This window comes from Urocitellus parryii, unplaced genomic scaffold, assembly GCF_045843805.1.
Source record: "Urocitellus parryii isolate mUroPar1 unplaced genomic scaffold, mUroPar1.hap1 Scaffold_40, whole genome shotgun sequence".
NCBI classification, from domain to species: domain Eukaryota; kingdom Metazoa; phylum Chordata; class Mammalia; order Rodentia; family Sciuridae; genus Urocitellus; species Urocitellus parryii.
Window position 1 is genome coordinate 3142597 of NW_027553586.1, and position 23264 is coordinate 3165860.

The 23264-nt window shown below is 44.4% G+C and overlaps 2 pseudogenes; one reads left to right on the forward strand and one right to left on the reverse strand.

The window, feature by feature from the left end:
- The first annotated feature begins 3231 nt into the window (after positions 1-3231).
- LOC144252301 (guided entry of tail-anchored proteins factor 1 pseudogene) lies at positions 3232-3657 on the forward strand (annotated as a pseudogene).
- An 11144-nt stretch (positions 3658-14801) lies between these two features.
- LOC144252307 (olfactory receptor 2B11-like) lies at positions 14802-15751 on the reverse strand (annotated as a pseudogene).
- Positions 15752-23264: the final 7513 nt, after the last annotated feature.

The following is a 23264-nucleotide window of genomic DNA, read 5'->3' on the forward strand; positions in this document are numbered from 1 at the left end:
GTTTAGGAGGAAAGAGGGGAAGGATAAATAGATGAATCGCAGGGGATTTTAGGGTGGTGAATGCATTCTATCATTATGCTTTCTATCAGAAGCCGCAAAACTGTGTAACTCAGAGTGAAACAATGTAAGTTATGGAATAGAGCTAATAATGTAGTGCCAATTTGGGGTCATTAATTGCAGCAAATGTGTCCCACTAATGCAAGATGAAAATCACAGGGGAAAGTATGTGATGTAATAGAGAGGTAGGTATGGTGTGGATACATGTTACTGCATGTATTATCTGACAATTAGTTTGTATTGATAAAATTTCCACCTTAACAGCAGAAAATAAAAAACAAACAAGAAATTAATGAAGTCAGAGAAAAAAGAACCATCAGCACAGAAATCAATTAAGTAAAACACTTCTAAAATCTATAAAAACAAAAGCTGTCTCTAGAACAAATAAAATAACCTTGATAAATCTTTAGAAGAATGATAAGTAAATTTAATAATAGACACAAATTACCAATATTAGGAATGTGAGACATTATATCACTAAATATTCTATGGATATTAAATGAAAAGTCAACTTGTCCTGTTGGCACATTCTTGTAATCCCCATGGCTCAGGAGATTGAGACAGAAGAATTGCAAGTTTGAGGCCAGCCTCAACAACTTAATAAAACCCTAAGCAACTTAGTGAGACCCTGTTTCAAAATTAAAAAAAAAATGAAAAGAGATAAGGATGTGGGTTCGCTGGTTAAGCACTTCTGGGTTCAATATCAAGTGTAAAGGAACACCTGTGGAGGAATACCTGTAAGGAGGTGCACAAAGAACAGACACAGACACACAAGTACAAGCAAACAGGAGGAGTGGAGAGGAGCAAAATGAAGTGATGATGAAGAAGTACAAAAGTGAAATGACCACTCTTCCCTGCCTGGGAGTTTATAACTCAAAGAATATATACTTCCTGTTACTATGACTATATTCTAATTAGTATTTCTTTAACCCAAGTGCTAGCTAACTGAGGTAAGATCCCCTTAATACAAACACAGAGTAATTTCTCTCCAAGGACATTGTTAAGGAGACCAGATAGTGACTGCTTAGTTGTCTAATTACCTCACAGGGAGGAGGCTGGGTATGCCAATTGTGGGAATCAGGGCACCAGTTCACACCCCTGGGAATTTGCTCACCAGGGGAAATGCTTCCAAGTTTATTTCCATGGACAGAATATCTACAAACAAGCACTCAACCATATTCTCCTCAAAAAAAGAATAAGAAAATATTATGAATTACTTTATGCCAATAAATTTGACAACTATTATAAAATGAATAAATTCTTACAAAGTTCAAAATAAACCAAAATTTACTCAAGAAGAAATAGATTTGGCCAATTGTCTTGTATCTATAAAAGAAATAGAAATTTAATTAAAAACCCTTGTACCAATACCAATCCAATCTCAAGTGGCAACAATATTGAATTCCAATTACAAAAGGAAGAAGTAATAAAATTTTACACAAAACTATAAAGAAAGATGAAGTGCTTTTCAACTCACTTAATGGGTCCAGTATTATTTTCATGAAAAAAAAAACCAGGAATGAGCATTGCAAGAGAATATTATTATAAACTAAGATCACTAATTCCCTAATGATTCCCCCCAACACTCCCACCCCAACCCCCCACATAATGATCTTGGATGCAAAAATTCTAACCAAAACTTGGCAAAGAAAATTCAACAATATACGAAATAGGCTAATATATCATTCCAAAGTTTTTCATAGAGATGCAAAGTTGATTTAACTTTCCAAAATTGATCAATGCAATTCCATATCAATGATATAAAATGACATATATGCATATACATATACACATATATATTCATAAAATCAATAAGTGTAGAAAAGTATTTCCTAGTAACCCAATATCAACTTCTGTTTAAAATTTTAGCAAACTAGGAATAGAAAGTAAGTGCCTCAATCTGACACAGGGAATCTATTAAAAACTTATCAGAAACACAATACTTAATGACAATAGACTGAATACTTAACCAAATCCTCAGAAACAAACGGGGTTTTGTACATATCATTTCTTTCTGTTTGCTACTAAAGAGTCTGTCGATGTACTCAGTTAAGGGGGGAAAAACACTAAAAATCATACTAATGAAAAATTAAAAAAAATAAATTAACTTTATTTGCAGAAAACATGAACATTTATAGTAAAAATCACTGAATCTTTTAAAAATGACTGGAAGTAATAGTAAAATTGCAGGATTCAAGATCAACCTACAAATAAAAATCAATTGTATATATGGTAGAAGTGAATGCTCATAAATAGAGATTAAAAAAAAAAGATACCATTTTGTTGTGGGTCTATAGCTCGGAAAACACTCTCAACTGAATTTTTTCCAAATTGGAGAGTCTTTATTTAGCTAGCTGGCGACTGCTCCCTGATGGACCCAAACTTTTTCTGCCAGGAACAGTACAGGGTGCAAGTTCTATGGGGTTTATAAGGGGAAAAACAACATCCTCGAAAATGTAGATGCAAGCAAGCAAGGAGGACACAGAAGCTAAAGTTAACAATCAGCCACCCAATGCATATAACCACATCCTTGTTCCAAACACATGCAGTACAAAAATAAACAACTTTTATAAGAAATAAGTTATATAACTAGGGTTACATTTTGGAACTTCCAAATGGAGTCACTTAGGCAAGGTTTTGTTTTGTTTTGTTTTGTTTTTAAGTTGTCAATAGACTTTATTTATATGGGGTGCTGAGAATTGAACCCAGTGTCTTACAAATGCTAGGTAAGCGCTGTACCACTTAGCCACAACTCCAGCCAAAAGCTAAATTCTTTTAAGTACAGTCAGGATAACTTAACATTATTTATCCTATTATCTAATCTTGTCTTATCTATTAATATCCTCCATTTTATAGGGTGCTTATTGGGCTGATCCATAATCTAAGTTGGGCTATAACAATTAAAGAAAGCATCAAAAATGTAATGTGTGTAGGAATAAATTTTACAAACCTCAATCAAGGAAGCAGGGCTAGTGGGACTCAGTGAGCAGTTGCGGGTGCACCTAGTGATGAGGTCCCCTTGGAGCTTCTGTTAGAGGTGCCTGGGCTGCAGGGAGTATCTGGGAAGAATGGAAGAACTTGACCAAGTCCCAGAGCTGGACGTGGCTGCTGGTCCTCTGCTTCCTGTTTGGATGCAATGTCCTTCTGATCCTCCTTCTGACCTTGTCCTCCTTCATGTCCAGAGTGCTGCAGAATGATGCAGAGCCAGAGCCGCAGATGAGGGCAGAGATCCAGGATATGAAGCAATTGTTCTCCATGGTCAACAAGATGGATGAGTTTGCCAGATATGCCAGGCTGGAATGGAAGATCAACAAGATGGTGGACCAGCTCAAGACTTATGTGAAAGCACGGACTGCTCAACTAGCCAAGATAAAATGATTTTTAAGTGTTGCTTTCTGTACATTGCAAGCTACCTTGATGATGTCACTCATTTGGAAGTAGTATTCTGCCCCTGTGACTGTTGTGCTGAGGAAATGGATAACACCACTAGACCTCCTGGTAGCCTTCCCTGCTAGAACAGCAGGTGCTGTTGGAATTATTAGTTGGATTTTAGTCTGTAACAAGTTGTGGTGACCCCTTGTACTTTACCCTTTCAGTTGAAAAGAAAGATGAATACCACTCTTGGATTTTGTTGTTGTTGTTAAACTGGGGGTTGAACTCAAAGGTTCTTTACCACCTAACCCCAGCCACAGTCCTTTTTATTTTTAATTTTGAGACAGGTTCTTGGTAAGTTGCCCAGCCTGACCTCAAGCTTACCATCCTCATACCTCTTCCTCTTGAGTTTTTGAGTTACACTTGTGCCCCACCACACCTATCCCAGCTATTATGACTTCTAAAATGATTCTCTTATTAGGTTAAAAGTCTGATTGCTGCTTAAAAAGACAAAACAAAAAACCCAAAGTACATAGGGTAGTTTTGTATTGAATATGTTCTTGGGCTTTATGTGAGATTCTTGTAAGAATCCCAGTATTCTACAGTATTCTACAGTAACACCAGATTTGAAACAGGATGGGGGCCTACATGCCTTACTCCTGATTTGCTCTATTGGCACATTGTGGTCCTGTTGCCAACTGGAAAGTCAAAATTTTCTAAAAACTTGAATACTTTAAAAAATATTTTAATTTATATATTTTTTAGTTGTAGATGGTGCTGAGGATAGAACCCAGTGCCTCACTCATGCTAGGCAAGTGCTCTACCACTGAGATACAACTGCAGCCCAAACTTAAGTACTTTTATATCTATTTTAGAAAGTTTTATTACAACTACTAGAACTTGAACATTTGGTTTATTGTCTCATGTAGTGAAATTGAAAGAATAACACTAATTGACATTGTGTGTTCTTTGTGTCTAAAGTCATTAGTTGGATGAACATTTCTATAGTGTATATCATCAACTTATTTGCAACCGTTAGTTTTTCATTACAGTGTTTTATAAATGTACTGAAGAGACCATAATGCATTGTTTTGTGATTGACCATATGACACAGAATGAGAATTCAGTAATGAACTTTCCTATGGTTGGAAGAATGATTGATATTAGTGTAGAAACAGAAGATCTGTCCTTGAACCATAAATGCTCTTCAGCAGGGAGTAAATGCTCATATAATTAAATACCTATAACTATAAGCTACCATAACTTCTATATTATGATATGTAAGTAAGTCATTTTATGTTGCCTTTATAAGGTATATGGGTAAGGTTACTTTTATAGTTTTCTATTTTTTGATTCTTACTCTTTGTTATTCAGAAAGTTTTTCCTTGGAACCTATTTTCGCATTTAGCACTGTTTTGGATGCTGAAAAATATATAATAGCATTTTTATTTGGTATTTAATATATTTACTTTTAATATTGGACAGGTTGTCTATCCCGTTCTGTTTTAGAACATGAATATATCTGTAGGGATATCAAATTTGGGTTAAAATAAATAAAGGACCCAAACAAAAAGCACTTAAGTTAGAAAACCACAAGCCATTATATAAAATATGAGCATAAATCATGCTGTCTTTTGTTAAGTGGGTCCACATTTAGAAGGTCAGGGGCTCACCCTGATTATGAATAGGTTGAGTTCTTTTGTAAGTCTTGAGTGTCATAATCAATCAATCAATCAATCTATCTATCTATCTATGTTTAGTACAGTAATATAAATATGCAGAAAAAATTACACATACATGTGTACATATGTAATAGGGCTTCCAAAAGACAGAGCATCATTAAATGATTATAGATATTCGTAGATTTTAAAGCTGAAACAATCAGTTCACACTGGCTATTATTTTTTTCAACATTTTTAAAATTTGTGCATTATAATTGTACATAAGAAGGATTTGTGTTACATATTTATACATGCACAAAATTTAAAAATATAATTTGGCCAATATTGCTTCCCAGCACTTCTTCCCTCCCTGCCTACCTCTCAACCCTTGGTCTTTTTCTTTAATTACCTCCCTTTCATCTTCCTGAGATCATCCCCCACACCTTTCTATTTCTTTTTCCATTCTAGCTTGCACATATGAGAGAATGCATATGATCTTTGATCTTCTAAGTTTGACTTATTTTGTTTAGTATTATGGTCTCCACCCATTTTCTTGCAGATGACATAATTTCATTTATTTTATGGCTGAGTAAAGGTTCATATTATCTCACTTCTTTTTGAATTCCTAGCATTAGGCACACAGGGAAGCTAGTGTTAGTCCATCATATTGATGATAGTAATAGCACAGCCCTCCTTTCTCATTCGCCTCCAATTTTGGTGTTCCTCATGTGTGCCTGCCATGATCCTTTGGGTGATCTTTCATCCTTGTGGTGGAATAGTATAACTTGCAGTAAGGATGAAGGATACTAAGCCAGAGAAGGAAACAGATGGCTGTGGAGGGAACTCCATTAGTTTGACTCCATGTCCATCATCTTTTTTCCTTGAGAAGCGTGGGTGACAATTTTAAGCCAGAAAATGACAGCAGCATGAGGATTGCCTTCATCTTATAAAATTTTATTCTTCTTGTATGTATCACAGTATTTTTCACATGTGAACTATAATTCTGTATGTAGTATAATTTTGATAATTATTTGACTTTCTCATTTCTTTTCTGGTTGGGGATATGTTAGTATTGTAATAAGGTTTTTCATTAATGAAATAGGTGGATTAGATCAGGTGATTTCTAATTCTGATTTCATCTTTGATACACCTTTTAATCTTTTACAGTTATTTGATATGTGTTTCTTTTTCCAGAGCACCTAAAAACATTTTTTATTCATTCTATTTAGTTGTACATGGCAGTGGAATGCTCTTTGACACATCATACATAAATGGAGCATAACTTCTCAATCTTCTGGTTGTACATGACGTAGACTCACTGATCATGTAGTCATATATGCACATAGGGTAATTATGTCAGATTCATTCTGCTATTCTTCCTACCTCCATTCCTTTCCCCCTTCCTTCACTCCCCTCTGCCTTATCCACAGTACCTCTGTTTGTCCCTAGGAACCCCAACCCTTATTGTCAATTAGCATCTGAAGTTCAGTGAAAACATTCAGCCTTTGGTTCTTTGGGATTAGTTAATTTTTTTAAGCATGATATTCTCCAGCTCTATTCATTTATCACCAAATTCCATGGTTTCATTCTTATTTAAGGCTGAGTAATATATGGTTGTGTATGTATACCACATTTTCTTTATTCATTCATCTGTTGAAAGGCACTTAGACAGGTTTTATAGTTTAGCTATAACATTGATGTGGCTGCATCACTGTAGTATTCTGACTTTAAATCCTTTGGGTATGAACTGAGAAGTGGGATAACTGGGTCAATTCCAAGTTTTCTGAGGAATCTCCATGCTGCTTTCCATAATGATAAATTGAAAATTTCCCTTCCCACCAGCAAGGTATGAATGAACCTTTTTCCTACATCCCCCCAACATTTATTGTTGCTTGAATTCCTGATAATTGCCATTCTGACTGAAGTGAGATGAAATCTCAGTGTAGATTTGACTTGCATTTTTATAATTACTAAACATGAACATTTTTTCATATGTTTGTTGATGGTATTTTTTCTGTTGTGCAGTGTCTGTTCAGATCCTTAGTCCATTTATTGATTGGGTGGTTGTTATTGTTGTTGTTATTATTAATATTATTAGTAGTAGTAGTGTAAAGTTTTTGAGTTCTTCATATATCCTGGAGATTAATGCTGAAACTGAGGTGCAGGTGGTAAAGATTTTCTCCTGTTCAGTAGGCTTTCTCTTCATATTATTATTTCTTGAGCTGAGAAGAATTTTAAAGGCTGCTTCTTTGATTCCATCCCATTTATTGATTCTTGATTTTACTTCTTGTGCTGTACTGGTGTTGTTAAGAAAGTAAGTTCCTAAGCTTACATTCCTACTTTTTCTTCAGTTAGTTGCAGGGTCTCTATGTTCTGATGCCTAAGACCTTGATCCACTTTGAGTTGTGTGCAGGGTGAGAAGTAGGGATTTAATTTCATTTTGCTACATGTGTATTTCAAGTTTTCCCAGCACCATTTGTTGAAAATGCTATCTTTTATTCAGTGTTTGTTTTTGGTGCTGTTTTATATTAGATAACTGTACTTATATGGGTTTTTCTCTGTGTCTTCTCTTTTTTTTAATATTTTAATATTTACTTTTTTTTTTAGTTCTCGGCAGACACAACATCTTTGTTGGTATGTGGTGCTGAGGATTGAACCCGGGCCGCACGCATGCCAGGCGAGCGCGCTACCGCTTGAGCCACATCCCCAGCCATGTCTTCTCTTGTTTACCATGGTTCTGGTACTGATTGTAATGCCTCCTGTATCACTTTTCTTGCTAATGACTGCTTTGCCTATTCTGATTCTCTAATATTTCCAAATGAGTTTTATGGGTGATTTTTCTATTTCTACAAAGGAACTCATTGGTATTTTTATAGGAATTGCATTGAATCTGCAAAGCACTTTGGATAGTATGGTTAATTTGACAATATTAATTCTGCCTAAGATAGGCAGAATTAGGGCCTGGGAGATCTGTCCATCTTCAAAGGTCTTTAATTTCTTTCTTCAGTATTCTGTAGTTTTCATTGTAGAACTATTTCATACCTTTTCTTATACATATTCCAAAGTATTATATTGTTTTCTGAGGCTATTTTGAATGGGATAATTTTCTAATTTCTTTTTCAGTTCATTTTCCATTGATATATAGGTACATAAATTATTTATGGGTGTTAGTAAACCAATGGATTTTGACGTATTGTATCCCTGTTCCCATTTATTTCTGAAATTTTTTCTCCCCTGATTGTATCCGTTATCCAATCCTAATCCAGATTTGTATATTTTAACCTCCAGGCATTAAAAGGTTTGTTTCTTGTCATTAACTTCTTCCTTCTTTCATTTATGATCTTATAGGGTGCAAGAAGTTACCTCTATTTCTTGTATTTACCTTGTACTCAAAAATATGATTTTTTTTGGTTCAAGGAATTGAACTCAGAGGCACTTGACAATTGAGCCACATCCCCAGCCTTATTTAGATACAGGATCTCACTGAATTGCTTAGCATCTTTTGTTTGCTGAGGCTGGCTTTGAACTTGCAATCCTTCTGTCTTAGATTCCTGAGCTGCTGGGATTACAGGTGTGTTCCACCACGCCTGACAATATGAATTATTTCAAAGAATGGTCATTGCTTCATGGAGAAGCAAATGAATTTATTGTTGCTGGATTAAATTGTCCATAGATGTCTGTTCAGTGTATCTGATGAATGTTTTCCATTTAGTTCTGAAGAATCTAGGCTGGCAAGTTTTTCTTTTGGGGTGGGCATGGTACAGAAAGGTTTCCCCAAACCTCAGCAGTGCAAAGAGTATGCAGTGTGGTCCTCACAAGGCCTTTCATCTGCCACAAAAACTCTGTGTTCCATATATGGCTCCCTCCAATTTTCACCTCAACCCCCCCCCAACACTAGACAATTTTATAGGAATCTTGTTTTGTTTAAAAGCATTGACCCAGGTGTTGGGTATATGGCTTAGTGGTAGAGTGCTTTAGCATGTATGAGAACCTGAGTATGGTGCTTATCTCTTTAAAAAAATGACTTGCCAAAATTATTTTTGCCAATGAAAAAGCTTATCAAGGGAGATTGAGGGATACTGGCTGATGTGGGCCATATGTGGAGGTCCTGACCTGAAAGCCTAGAGAAGCAGAGAGTCCATGAGTGTCTCCATGCATCTATTTACTCATTTTGCAAATTTGACTGAGTCCTGGAAGATAAAGTGCAAGTAGTTATGTAGGTTAGAACAGTGTCCAAGATAGTATGTCTGGTCTCCTTCATTTCAGTTAATATTTAGGGGTAAAATAAATTAAGTACAATAAATACAATAAAGAAGGTTCTGTAAAGGACACAAACTAGGCATTCAGTGTTCACGGTTCCAAGACTGGCTTGCTTCTGAGTGAGGGCTTCATTATCCTGTGATGGCAGGAAAAGTGGGAGCAAGGTGCTACCAGAGGCATTGGATTAAGTGCAGGGATATGAAATAATGCCACAGGCCCTGGGGGGAGGGAGAAAAATCAAGGGAAGGTACAAAAGGATTACGGAGATCATTGCCTGGTCATGGGGACTGTGGACCATGGTGAGTATTTTGAACTTTATTCTAAGAGGAATAGGAAGTCATCTGTGCCTGAATCAGGGTGGGTGTCATGGGTTGACTCCTGGTATAAACTTTCTTCATTGAACTGATTTTGTTTTAACCCAACTGTTATGTTGTTCTCCCATTTTCATTATATCAAGGTCTCTAATTTTGTTGGACCATTCATTTAATGAAGACTTTTTGTGTTCCTTATGTTACCACGTTTCTCTGATTCTTCTTGACCCTAGTATCTTGAAACGGTGCATGCACATTTGAAGAAACCATTACTTCTCCCAGACTTAAGGACTTATTTGAGGATGGGAAAGCTTTTTCCTGCAGAGCAGTACGGGAGAACATGCTGACCTAGTATAGCACTGGTCTAGTGGCATGGAGCAACATCTTTGTTATCTGAGGTTGAAGGATGCATTGCTTCTCTTTTAGCAGGCACAACTGTTGGAAACATGAGAACCTTCATGGTCATTGGTGGCTAGAGCTATGGGAAATCTAGAGTTGCTATGAGGACTAGCTGGGTCATAGATAGTGCCTCTAGATCCATGCAGAGAAGACTAGAAAAGGTGAAAGACGTATGGGCCAGGCAGTGTGCACACTTTGGTGCAGTGTCAGCTGCAGGCATGTGCAATATAGACAGGCTACCTGTGGGCAGAGAAGTAGTAAGGAAAAGCTAGGACCAAGGACAGAAACCAGGGCTGGCAAAGAGTGCCTTTGAGGTGGTACCTAGTTTGTTAAAGCACAGGACTGTAAGATAAAATCTTATTGTAGACACCTAGGGCTTCAGGGAAGGACCAGAAGTAGAGCTTTGCCTGGCTTCTGTGTATCTACACCCCTTTCTGGGGTGTTCAGAGGTGCTGAACTCAGCGTCCTACTGAGTAGGCCTCCCACAGCCAGACCTAGGCAGGGCCTCCTCAGGGGGCAGAAGGACCTTATGCTCCCCAGGATCAGCACTGCCCCTGGGAGCTCTTCATGGATGGCTGCCACTGTGAGTCCTGGCTTGCTCTGACCTGTGGCCTGTGGTTGTGGCTTCCTCTATCTCTGGCTGCTGTGGACACATGGCCTTTCTTTGGCTTTGGACCTTGTTCTTCACAATCTTCAAGTTCTCCTCCCTCTTCCTCACAAGCCTGGTCCTTCCTCATCTTTTCAGTTCATGCCAATGGCCCCCGTTCTGAGAAGCCATCTTTGGTTACCTTAACTGAAGTGGGCTTTCCCGACGACTACCACATTTTAAAATTTCAAATTAAACTAAAGTTGTCAAATAAAAATTGAACATATCTATGGCACACATGGTGAGTTTTTAAAATATGTATACATGGTGGAATGGCTAAATCAAGCTCACCTGACCTACTTGGTGGGGTTTGGCATCAGAGCCCCTGGGTAACAACACAGTATTGTTTTCTGGAGTCGCTACCTGGACCACAGGGCTCTTGAGAGCCTATCTGAAGCCGTGTAGCCTCTGACCAACATCTCTCCAGGCCCACAGTCTCTATTTTCTGCTTGTGTAAGTTTGATTTCCAGTTATTTACTTATGTAGTAAAGATCAGAAGTTTATTTCCCATGGCTCTGGACTCTAGGAGGCCCATGATACGGGGCCAGCAGGCTGCCCGCCATCGGTGTGGCCTGCTCTTTGCTGTTTCCTCCTGTGGTAGAATGAGGAAGGGGTGAGCCAGGGCTGGGCTGCTGTAGGTTCTGCAGGCGACATCACCTGTCTGTTCGACTCACTTCACCTGCTGGGGATTCATCCTTGACGATGGCAGCATGGACTCCCTTCCAAAGTCTGGATAGTATTCTCCTGGGTGCACACTTCTCAATTCATCAGGTGTCCGAGGACATTTATGGTGACCCCACAAGTTCACCCTGGGTGCCTCCCTGAATGGCAGCCTTTGAACTACTGAGTTTCCTGATGTCTCAGGCCCTAAAGAAGCATAACTACCTGGAAACTACCATCTTCCTACAACCTGGTCTGGAAGGTGGAGATCGTCTTCCACTGCATTCTGTCACGCATGTCATGAAGACCAGTGCTGGTTCATTGGGTGGAAAATTAGTCTCTACCTTCTAGAGTTTGAGACAAGTTTTTTTTTTAATTTTTTTTTTATTATTTTGTTACTAGGTATTCAACCCAGGGTGCTTAAACATTGAGCCATATCCCCAATCCCTTTTTCTTTCTTTCTTGTCTTTTTTTTTTTTTTTTTTTTTTTTTTGCAGAGCATGTGTATTTTATTAGAGACAGGTTCTCACTGAGTTTCTGAGGGCCTTGCTAAGTTGATTGAACGCAGAGGTGCTTAACCACTGAGCAACACCCCCAGCAACCCTCTATGTTTTATTTTGAGACAGACTTCACTAAGTGTCTCAGGACCTCACTAAGTAGCTGAGGGTGATTTTGAACCCACGATCTTCCTGCTTCAGCCTGGTATTATAGGCATGATCCACTGTGCCAGGCTTAGAGCACTTTTTGAACTAGCACATCTGTTTTGAGAAGTGCAGTTCTTAGTACTCTCAGATGTTTCCCAGAACAAGATCACCTCCTCAGAGTGCTGCATTACAGGCTGCCTCCTGTCGAATTGTGACTTGCACCCATGCATTTACTAAAATGCTCCTCTATGCCAGTCTGGATCCTCCAAAAGGTAATTATAAGGGGCTCTGAGGTATTTATTATCCAGTGACTCTGTGGCAGTCCATTGGAAAAAATTCTTTGTGGTCCTGATACCTGCAATAGTTATTCATCTTTTCCTCATATTTTAACATCAAATCCTACAGCCTTGTGGACTTATATTTTATTTTTGCCTTTAGTGTCAGAAAGCTCATCACGATTTTTCCTTCTTTCTTAAGTTTTAGACGTTCATTGTTATTTTCTGGGTTTGGCTATGTTAACATTTGACAAAAACAAGACAGGAGTTAAAAAAAAACATATTTAGTGTAAATGAATCTATAACATGAAGAAAGAAACTGCCAACTTGGAATTCTGTCCTGGAGCCTCCCTTCTCTGCAGGAGGTATTAGGCAGACATCGAGTTTCTGCCTGCTCTTGCTAGCTGCTGGCATATCTTGAGAGGACAGCCCTCCTGTGGGGTTAGGAGGGCCCAGCCAGGTGGTGAGCATAGGTGCACTGGGCTGCTCGCCTGGACCCCAGGCCTTCTATGAAAGCTAGCTATACTTCTACCTTGAAGTTATTATTTATTTATTTATTTTTAAAAGAATAGCCCTCCGTTTAGTTAAGATTTCGTTTTTACTTCCACATAGTTTCACAAGCTTTCGGGATATACTTTTGCACACATTTTACCACACTTAAAACTTAAATTTTTGAGCCTGTGTAAATGGTGGTTTTTAACTTTAACTTTCGGTTGCACATTGCTCACGTAGAGAAAGCACTCTGGCCTCCAATCACTGATCACTGAAGCTGGCTGCTGCTTGTTTCTCTGCCTACTGTCCTCTACTAGGCACAGGCTGTCCCTTAGGTCAGGGTATTAAACACCCCACACAGATTCCAGCATCCAGGCGAGCACCCAGCAGAGGGCTCCAGAAAAGGCAGCTCTGAACGTGTGCAGAGTGCCCAGAGCACTACACTGCAGGGCCCTGGGTGTGCATGCATGCACAGAGGGGGGGGGGCGGGGAGCGGAACTTCCTTGGCTACAGTGGGTTCCAGTGGCGTGATCCTTCGCTTCCTCAGGTCACATTTCAGGAAAATACTACATTTCGTTCAGGAGTTTTTCATCTGCGTTGATCAAGGTCATTAATTTGTGGCCTTCTCACCTTGACATGTCCTCTTCAGGTTTTGGTTAGGCTCAGCATGTGTGTGTCCCTGGTACCAGTCAGCTCCTCCTCCCTGCTGTGACCCAAACACTCCGCAAGACCAGCCTGGAGGCAGAGGAGCTTGTGTGGGCTCAGGGTCTCAGAGGGCCAGTCAAGATCCCTGGCTCCTTGCTCTGAGGTGAGGGAGCATCATGGGGGAAGTTGTGGCGCAGGGAAGTTGCCCAGCCAGGGCGACCTTCAAGCAGAGAGAGGGAGGGCCAGGGAGACCCTCTGTCATGGCATGGCCACGCCCACAGCAGCGCACCACCCATGGCCACGCCTCCAGCAGCGCACCACCCCATGACCACGCCCCCATCCACGCCCCCCGTCCACGCCCCCACGCCCCCCTTCCACTCTCCCCCCATCCTTCCAAAGCCTCAGCCCTTTCAATGGTGTTACCCACTGGTTAGGTCATTGCACCTTGAAACCTTCTTGCCCCAAGGGAGGAGCTTTTGGTAGACAAAATACATCCTAACCATAACACCCTCTCTTTATATCATAGAATTCAACTGGGAATCCTGCGCTTCTCTTTGTTGCAAGGCTTTTCATTTACTGATTGAATCTCATTGCTGTTGGTCTGTTTAGGTTTTCTATGTCCTCTTGGTTCAATTTGGGTAGCTTATCTTGAAAAATTTTAAAAGTTTTATTGTTCTAACCGTCATTAGTATGTATAGCTTGCATTCTCAACTGGAAAAATCCTTTTGTAAGGTAAGAGATTATGGTGTATTTTCCCTGTCCTTGGAACCTGATGTGGAGTCTTACATATCCAGAGTGGGTTTGGTGTCACTAGTTGCCAGTCAATGGTGGGAAAACTTTGCAAAGAAGGAAATTTGAGCTATGGAAAAAAAAATTATCTGTGTTCACAGGAAGAAAGCACTCCTCTTCATTCTTGTAAGATTTTGAAAAATCTATGTGGAATTCATCTTCAAATCTATGAAGACCCTGCATTTATTATAAGCAAATAAGATAGTTTCACACTGTATTATATATGCTTAGGAGTAATGGGAAAGGAAGGGAGCTTAAGAGGGGACAAACAGAAGAGAAATAGAAATGGAGAAAGAGGAAAAGGGGCAAGAATCGGGAAGTTCGAAATTAATTCATCTGACAAATTTTTGTTTCACACCAGCACACTAAAACCTTTCTCAAAAACACATGGTTTCTTGTAATTACACACTTGTGAGTGATTTCATCAGTAGACATGGGATTTTAGGCACTGTGACCACAGGGAGGTGTTGAGGCAGTGGATCTCACAGTACCTACCCACTGTGCATTTTCAGCCCCTTGTGGGAAGGCACTCTGCACGTGACTACTGCCTCCTGCTATCCAGGTGATGGACATGGCCATGACATGGATCTTCATCTTCTGCAGGGCTTCCAGGCCCTGGCCAAGAGTCTCCTGAGAGCTCCCTTCACGTCCTTATTCCTCAGGGTGTAGATGAAGGGATTGAGGGTGGGTGTGATTATGGAGTAGAAGAGGGAGATGAACTTGCCCTGCTCTTGGGAGTAGCTGGAGGGGGGCTGTAGATACATGTAGATGGCAGGCAGGTAGAAGAGGGAGACCACCACCAGGTGGGAGGAACAGGTCCCAAAGTCCTTGTGCCGTGCCATGGAGGTCTGGATCCTGAGCACAGCCCGGGCAATGAAGCCATAGGAGAGGAGGATGAGAGCCAGGGGGACAAGCACAAAGAAGGCCACCAGAACGGCCAGTGTGGTGTCATTCACTGCGGTATCCGCACACGACAGCTTGATCATAGCTGGCACCTCACAGAAGAAGTTGTTCAGCACCTGCCACCCACAGAAGGGCAGCTGGACTGTCAGGACCACTTGAACGAGGGAGTTGCCAAAGCCACTGAGCCAGGCCACAGCCACAAGCTACTGGCAGAGAGGGCGGTGCATGATAATGGCATACCGCAGGGGCTCACAGATGGCCACGTAACGGTCATGGCAGCCAGGACGATGCACTCGGTGCACCCCAGCCAGTGGAAAATGGCATACTGCATGGTGCAGCCACCGTAGCTGATGGTCTTCCTGGAGCTGCCCATGTTGGCCAGCATCTGGGGGACCGTGGTGGTCGTGTAGCACAGGTCCAGGAAGGACAGGTGGCTGAGGAAGATGTACATGGGGCTCTGCAGCTGGGCATCTAGCCGGGACACCAGGATGATGGAAATGTTTCCCAGCATGGCCAGAATGTAGGACACCAGGAGGACCACGAAGAGAGGAAGTTCTAGCCATGGTCTGTCAGAGACGCCCAGAAGGATGAAGTCCTTTGGAGGATCCCACAGGAAGCTCTGGTTGTCACTTCTCATGGTGAGGCATCTTGTGGCACCTGTGATGAGTCAAGAGAGTGGGAATGAATGAGTCCTGTCAGAAGGTAATCATCATTTTACACCTGTCTGACCTTTCTGACCTCTGCAGTCACTGGGACTGGGGGAGTCAGACAACTGCACCTGTGTCCTCACTTCCCTTCCTTCTCTGTGACCATGCCCCCTCATGTTTCCAACATCAGTGTCTGCATCTGCTAAGATGGGGAGTAGAGCCTCAGGTGGCCAAGGGACTGGGGTGAGGGGACGCACACATGACAGGTTTATTTGAGTTGGACTGCTTCAGTTCTTTGCAGACACACTCAGGGGAATTGTCCACTCTCAGGCTTTATCACCTTGTCTTTGGTGGTGGTGGTGGGAGAAAGGAGGAAGATGATAAAGCAAGACGGGCTTCATAAGCAGCTGGGGGCTCTGGGGGCTCAACTCTGGCTGCAAGAGGTGCCCATGCCTCTCTGGGGCACAGCACTCTCCCCTCCCACAGATCACTGGCTTTGGCAGTGCCAGACTGCATGGGTACCTGGAGTGGAGCAGCCGAGACATGTCACTTCAGCTCTAGGTTTGTCATGACCCCTGAGAGGCCCCCAAGCACAGAGTGTTGAGCCCAGGAACCTGTGAAGACCAGCTCTGGACGTGTTCAGTGGAAGATCAGCCTGCCTCCGAGCTTGCACTCTACGTGTGACTTCTTTGCCAGTCTACTGTCCTCTCTCAGGAAGGAAGCAGTGAGGCTTCTGGATGACATTGCTGTTTGGGGGTACCTGGGCTGCCCTGTTCTATGCATGGGCTTTCCCACTCAGGGCCTTTGGTCCCCGACTCCTATCCTCTCCCAAGCACTGTGCCTTCAAGTTCATGATGGGCTTTCTATTGCTCCATGCTGAGAGTGGAAAGAAGTCAAACCCTCTATGTAGGTAATTTAGGGAGGATTAATTTTCAGTTATGGAAAAGAAAGCTAGGGTATGACATTTCTATGACGGGAGAGTGGCTTTTCTAAAGTCACCATGAACAGGGTAAAAACTTGGGGGAGTAAAGGGGTACAGCTCAGGGTTAGCACAAGGGCTTAGTCTCTGTGAGCCCCCAGTTCTATCCCCAGCATGCTCACAGGAGAAATCAAGACACTGGGGAAGAAAACGACCTCTGTGTTGGGTTCAGTTCTCTATGTAAAGTCTCTTGTCAAAACGGTACAATAAAGAAAATCTGAGAAGTCTCCACTAGCTGCATTTCTGCCTTTCCCCTGGTCTTCTGTCCACAGGTAGAGCTTCCCCTTCTCAGTGTTGCCCTCCTTGCCCAGTCCCTGCTTTGCCCTCCTGGGTCTGGCCTCCTGCTGTGGCTGCTGTGTTTTCTGCCTGCTGTGTCTTTGCACCAGGCAACTGCAGGGCCAGTGCCTGGCCAGTCCAGGGCAGGTGCTTCCCCAGGATGATCTCCTTACAAGAGGCCTTGTTCTCTGTTTCTCACTTGGAGCTCCAAGGTGCCTCTTTCCTTGAATCCTTGGAAGCTCTGTTGGAGCGAATCAGAATGGCTTCCCCTGCACTCCACATTTCCTCCTCAGCCTGTTCCAGTTTTGTAATTTCTGGCTCAGAGAGAGAAGGTGTGCCTCAAATGGGCCTCTATGTTCCTGGTGGGGCATGGACCTGCTGGGTCCTCCCTGGTTGGGCAGCTCTGGCCAGAGGCAGCCCCTCTCTCAGTATCTGTTTGGGGCCACCCAAACCAGGAGAGGATTTTCATGTGTTTATTAGCACTGATGAGGGTACCATGCTTGCAGAGGCACAGGGGTGACATCCAGCGCCCTTTTCCCACACTCCCCACTTCCTTCCCCACCCCTCCTAATGGGTGTTCTGTTCAGGCCCACTCTTCAGCCTCAGGGAGAGGACATTGTCAGTCTTCTGTGCCTGACTGGTTACACCTAAAAGCCCCCTCCAGTTCCACCCATTTTGCTATGAACAGGAATTTGATGTTTTTTTCTTCTTTTTAAATCTTTAAAATTTGTTCTAATTACTTATACTTCACAGTAGCATGCATTTGACACATTGTACACAAATGGAGCACAACTTCTCACTGCTCTGGCTGTACATGTTTGAACAGGATTTCATTCTTTGTGGCTGAAGGACACCCTCTTGGGTTTCCTTCATTCCTCGCTGATGGGCACCTGGGCTCCTGGCTGTTGGGAGTTGTGCACAGTGAACTGGATGGACATGGGGATACTTCCTGCATAAGATTCCTTGCCTTTGGGCACACGCCCAGGGCCATGCTGGACCAAGGTAGATATCTTTCAGTTCTTTGAGTGACCTGGCTTTTCCCCCCCATGGCCTCATGAACTTATGCCCCACCAGCAGGGTGGGAGGTGGTCCTTCTCCAATTCCTCTCCAGCAGGAACTTCTTACCTTTTTGATCATAGCCATTCTAAGTGGCTGAGATTATGTGCTTTTTGGTTTTGGTTGGCATGACTCTAACAAAGGAGGTTCAGTTGGCCCCCCCACCCCTTCCTGGGGGGCATGCAAACACTCACACACCCGACCTGGGGACGTGTGTGCATACACACACAGACACACCCCTACCTGGGCGCACACACACACAATACCTTATTTGAGCTCACAGACACATGCATATCCTACCTGGGCATATGTGCATACACACACACACACACACACACACACACACATACACACTCACACCTCTCCTGGGTGCCCACACAGAGACACAATCAGGATGGTCACATGCATACACACCACACATGGGTGCACAGACACAGCACCTGGGTGCCTGCACTCACGTGTTCCCTATTTGGGCAAACATTCACACCACCCCCACAGTTTCTTGATCTCACAGCTGGACACTGGTCAGTCTTGGCCCTGTGTGTCCTGCATGGGATGCCTGGCTGTCCATCTCTTTTGACTTGGAGCTCTGCAGGAGGAGCCTCTGACCCCATTGGCCTTCTCTGCCTTCTCTCTGACCACAGATCCCACTGAGGCATAGCCTCTCTTGCTGGATGAACAGCTGTCTCCCAGCCTGACTCAATCCTGCTCAGGCAAGTACTCCTGGACCCGTGTCTCCAGCTCTCATTTTCGTGTCCTACACATGCCTTCCTGACACCGTGGACTGGGTCATCCCACTTCCAACCTGGCTCCCATCTCCAGCCAGTTCCCTGTTAGTTTGTGGCTCCTGTTGCCCTCCCCCAGAGGTGTCAGGTGGCTTGCAGTGGTGTGCCAGTCCCCACTGCTGTTGTGCAGTGCTCTGTGCAGACCTGTCAGCACTGCTGTGGTGAGCCCTGGTCCTGCGAACGGGGACATCACAGGAGGTTCCTGCTACCCTCCCTGAGTCAGGGACCAGCCCAGCTCCCTCACTGTGCCCATGGGCTGCTTGGGTTTGCTGTGAGATCCAGCCTGCAGCTGCTTTTCTGGGGACACCCTCGCTTCCTTGCTCTGTCCCCCTTCCTTGTGAGGGCACTGGTGGAGCATGATGGAGCTGTGGGGAGGGCTCAGGTCCCTATGTGCTGCGGGTGGCCTCCCCCCATCCAGGTGGTGTCCACAGAGTTGAATCAGCTGCCTGGTACATGACCATCCTTCACTGACTTAATGCCCTCTGGATGCCTGGGCCCTGGTGGCATCCAGCAGAGACAGGAAATGAGTGTCCATGCTGTTACCTTGCCAGCCTCTAGTGCATTGTGCAGGGCAGTGTGTCTGGAGCTGAAGGTCAGCCATGCACCCGGCGGTTCCCTGGCATTTTTAGAGGACAATGTCAAAGATGCAGGCTCTGTTGCAGCCCAAGGGGTCTCAGTCTGGGGGCCCACAAGGCGACTATCACTGGAAATGCCCTGCACATTCAGGACAATCCAGCCCATGCCCTGAGGAGGCCCTGGACTTTGCTCTCACTGACCTGGCCCTCGGTCCAAGTGGAGAGGGGATTCAGCCTCAGCAGAACCTGCTCCCTGTCAGCAGGCTTTCTGGAGGTGCTGGGCCTCCTGCAATCTCTGAGGCAGCAGGTGGGTGTGGGCTCGAGGTGGCCCAGCCTTGCTCCCAGGTTAATCCTGAGGATGTGGCATCCAGGGCAAAGTGCCGGTCCCTGCTGCATGAGCATGCCTCAGTCAGGTTTGCTATCTCCACTCCTGAGGGAGCCAGTGGTGCCTCTTCTCCCCTGGCAGGAGGCTGTCCCTGAGGTCTGTTGATTGGTGTCAAGGGCTGGCTGCCAGTCAAGGCCCTGTGTTGGGCTGGGGCCTTGGAAGAGAAGCTGGTTGTGAGCAGTGGGATTTGACTCTTCAGGATTTTGAGGGAGACTGCAAATTCAGCCTGCAGCCAGCAGTGTTGGCCCTGTGGAGCCTGAGACCCCAGTGGCCAAAGCAGAGTTGACCACTCTTTGTCTGTGTGTTTTGGGCAGATTTCCTCCTTTCTCTGTGTCTCACTGTGTCATCTGCAGATATGAGAAGTACTAGGACCGCCTTCCAGAATCTGTTACAAGGGTGAGACGCAAGTGTGTTGGCCAAGCTCTTAGAACAGTGACTGCCACAGGTACATGTGGAGATTTCTCTTCTGATCACTGTACACAGTCCCAGCTGCCAGCTTCATTGGTTACAAGGGGAGAAAAGGTTCAAGTTCAATAGGGAATGAAATTAAAACATTCTAGCTCAACAAGGTGAAGCGAAGGGCTTTAGGAAGGCTTATTCCATTTTAGGATAAATTTTATTATGTGTATTTGAGTCATAACGCGATGCTGTATTTTGTGTTTGTGGTACAATGGTTTGCACTGCAGAACAAGCTGCATGTCCATTGTCTCAGCCACGCACTGTCCAGTGGTAAGAGCGCTGCAGTCACTGCTGGCTGCCCAGCGCATAGTACCCTGGAGAGCCCTGGCCCTGGTGTGGCTCCTCCTGGGCACCTGCTCCCGTGCCCTTTCCCCTGTCCCTCCTCACTTCCTCATGGCCTGGCCTGGTGGCTGCTGCCTGGCTCTCCTTTTCTTCAGGTCCCATGAGTGAGATCACTCAGGGCTTTTCTTCCTGTCTGGCTGATTGCTCAGCACAGGCCCTATAAGCCACTCAGGCTGTTTGAACAGCAGAATGGCATCCCTCTTGAGGGCCGAGGGTCCCCTGTGTGTCCTTGTGTTGGCCTTACCGCCAGGTCCACATCTGCTCACCGGTGGAGGATGCCTGGGCTCTTCCCTGGCTGGCTGTGTGGAGGGTCTGTGGGGTGCGAGGCAGAGGGCATCCTTGGAGGTTTATGTCAGTGTGCACTGTAGGGATGACTGCTCACCTCTTCAGCCTCCTGCTCTTTCCATCTGGCTTTGGGGGACATTCCAGACACTCGGGGCACAATGGCCAGGAGATGTGCCCATGTCCCTCCTTCTTCCAGATGACATTTTCCCAATGTTCAGGGTCAAGGCCGGACAGCTTCAGTCCTGTCCTACTCATTCTGAGATGCCCGAGGGCTGCATGAGGAGTGTCTGTGGAGGCTGCAGGGCCTCATTCAGCTTTGCTGTGGAAGGTGGGCTTCAGCCTCCACCTGCTGCTGTGCTGAGACGTTCCTGCCTGGGAGCCCAGGGACCTACATGGTGACAGCAGCAGAGCTGTCCCCACTAGGGTTGAAGGTGCATGAAGTCTGGCCTAAATATGGTGAAGGGAGAGCTCGTTGAGCATCTGTGGAAGCCTTGGGAAGTAAGCGTGAGGACAGGGCTGCTGCGAGATGTCCCTCAGGAACCATCTGATGCCAAGGTGGCCTGCAGTGACCCTCAGTTTGACATGTGTATGTGCCATGTGTCTGTCAGAGATCAGGTCATCTACACAGTCTACACAGATACCTGCCAGTGACACGGGAAAGCGCAGCCTTGCAATCCACACCCTTGGTCCCCGAGTGCCCATCGCTGCACACAATCCCCTGGTTCAGAGCTGAGCTGGCGCACATATGTATCTCCCACCTCACCTTGCAGCCCCAAACCCACCCCTGAAAGCCAGCATTTCACAGAGGACTGTTGGAAGCCTTGCTCTAGAATTTTCTGTTCCTAATACTAAACCAACTGTGCACAAAGACACCATCCTGCTCAGGCCTGTGGCAAGAGGAGGGTGCTGCCAGAAGCAGAGGCTGTGTCTAGTGGGGGACAAGATCTACTCTCAAAGGACATTATGGTGGAGACTAAAGAGGCAGAAGGAAACTCCTTGCTTTGAGGTTGTTAGAAGGGATCAAAAATGGGCGTATACCAAAAGAGGCGTCCCCACCGCCCCCTGCACAGGCCGTGTGTGCAGCACACCTGCAGGGCACCATGAGCACCGGCCTTTCAGTCAGATCTGTGCCACAGGGGTCGTGGGCATGCAGGATTCATATTAATCCACGTGCAAGGGGCTGGCTGGCTCTGATCTTTAAAATTGCCAGTAAAACAGACAAAGTAGGCAGAGGCAGGTGATGATCCTATGCAGGCAAGAATTATAAAGAGGTGCTGGATATTCCTCACACATTCATTGAGGAACACAAAGTGACTTTTGTCATGGTGAGGTTGAAAGGATCATGTCCCCTAAGTGACCAAAGATTGATGGTGAGGGCATTAATGAAGCCAAGGTTTGATAAAGTGTGGGATGAAGAAGTCTGTTAGGAAAGGAAGCTCATGAGATGCTGAGAGACAGGAGAGGTAACCTGCCTACAGGTACCACCGGTTAATCCATTCAAGTAGATCAACCTACTAGTGAGGTTACACCTCCCATAAGATAATCATTTCACCTCTGAATATTCTTGCATTTTTTCACTTTTGAGCTTTTGAGGGATACCTCACATCAAAACTACAGCAGTAAATCATGTCTACTGCTCATTTTTAAAAAATGTGTCATGAATACTGAATAATATGTGGACTTTTGAAAGCCATGCATCTTTAATAAGTAAAATAAGCCAGGAACAGAAAGACAAGTACCACAGATCTCACTTGTGTGGAATCTGATCAGGTTAAACTTACAGGAGTGGAATGTGGTTTGTGATGACAGGATGAGCAGAGTGGGAGGGAAGGGGGGACGGATAGGGAAAGGTGGGTCATCACAGGTAGGCAGCAGCGGGCAGCTCTGCGGTGCTGTGATACAGTTGGCGACTGTGGAGGCTAGCATCCTGTGTTAAGATGATGTGGGATGCATATTTCAAAGAAAGGACTTTGAAAGTTTTCACCATAAATGGTTCATGTTTGAGGTGTCAGCAAACTTTGTTGGAAGGCACCTGGGCAAGGGGAGTGATTGTGGGAAAGGGTTCCAAGGTGGTACTTTCCACTCCATGGGGGTGGGGACAATGCTGGTCCTTCTGGCTCTGGATAGCCGCGCTGGGCAGTGCCAAGTTGGGCGCAATGGTGCTTAGAGATTTTTGAGTCTAAAGAGTCTTCCCATCACTGGGTGATTGACGAGGGGGAAGGGAGCCCTTCTTCTGTGTTCACAGAGACTCACCTGGGCAGTGCCATGGTGTGTGCAAGCCATTGTTCCAGGAGACAGGCAGAGACCACCACTCCTTAGGACCTGAGCCAGCCCTGGGATGCAACCCCCTCCAGACTGCCT